This window comes from Propithecus coquereli, unplaced genomic scaffold, assembly GCF_000956105.1.
Source record: "Propithecus coquereli isolate 6110/MARCELLA unplaced genomic scaffold, Pcoq_1.0 Scaffold205, whole genome shotgun sequence".
Taxonomy (NCBI): Eukaryota; Metazoa; Chordata; class Mammalia; order Primates; family Indriidae; genus Propithecus; species Propithecus coquereli.
In genome coordinates, this window is record NW_012145523.1 from 4,812,914 (window position 1) to 4,814,165 (window position 1,252).

General features: G+C 35.9%; 1 protein-coding gene across 1 annotated transcript in view; it reads right to left on the reverse strand.

The window, feature by feature from the left end:
* The window catches only part of SUPT20H (suppressor of Ty 20 homolog (S. cerevisiae)), a 66,580-nt gene that overhangs the window by 46,336 nt on the left and 18,992 nt on the right, over positions 1-1,252 (reverse strand). The gene's annotated exons all lie outside the window — the stretch shown is intronic.

A 1,252-nucleotide genomic window follows, 5' to 3' on the forward strand; every position in this document is an offset into this window, starting at 1 on the left:
GTATTATGAAAAAACTATGCACAGATTTCACAATTTTTTTGTACCAAAATAAATGTACTTGTTATAACAAGTCTGAACAGAATCTAGTTTGAGGCACCAAGATAGATAAGACTCAGTTTGAAAAGAGCCCTATCAGAGCAACATGAATTCTGCTAAAATTGAAGCAAGAACATCAAATTTATGGTGAAGCTAGGGTGGGAGAATGGTGAAATCACTGATGTTTTTCAAAAGTTTATGGGGACAATGTCCCAAAGAAACCAGCCATTTATAAATGGATAACTCATTTTAAGGAATAAGACGGTAAGATAAAAACTGCAGTGGCAGACTATCTGTATCAATTTTTGAGGAAAAAATTAATCTTGTTCATGCCCTAATTGAAGAGGACTTATGATTAACAGCAGAAACAGCCAACATCACAGACATGTCAACTGGTTCAGTTTACATAATTCTGACTCAAAATTAAAATTGAGTAAACTTTCTGCTCAATGGGTGTCAAAGCCATTGCATCCAGATCAGCTGCATACAAGAGCAGGGCAATTTTAAACAAGTGAGATGAAGTTGCTGAAGCATTTCTTTGAAGAACTGTAACAGGTTTGAAAAGGCTTTATTACTATGATCCTAAAGATAGAGCACATCAAAGCAATGGCTATCAAGAGATGGAAGTGGTCCAGTCAAAGCAAAGCAGACTGGTCAAGAGTAAAGGTCATAGCAACAATTTTGGGGGGTGCTCAAGGTATTCTTCTTGTTGACATTTTGGACGGCCAAAGAATGATAACATTTGTTTATTATGAGAGCGTTTTAGAAAGTTAGCCAAAGCTTTAGCAAAAAACTCCTGGGAAAGCTTTACCAGAGAGTCCTTCTCCACCATGTCAATGCTTCTGCTCATTCCTCTCGTCTAACAAGGGCAATTTTGCGAGTTTCAATGGGAAATCATGAGGTACCCACTTTACAGTCCTGATTTTGTTCCTTCTGATGTTTTTTTGTTTCTTAAAAATATCTGTAAAGGGCACCCATTTTTCTTTAGTTAATAATGTAAAAGAGACTTCATTGACATAGTTAAATTCCCAGGACCCTAGTTCTTTAGGGATGGACTAAATGGCTGGTATCATTGCTTACAAAAGTGTCTTGAACTAGATGTAGCTTATGTTGAGAAATAAAGTTTATATTTTTTATCTTTATCTTTTAATTCCATTTTTCCATGAAGTTTTTGAAGTCCCCTTGTACTTGCTGTCTCTTAAGAAAGGTTGCTGGA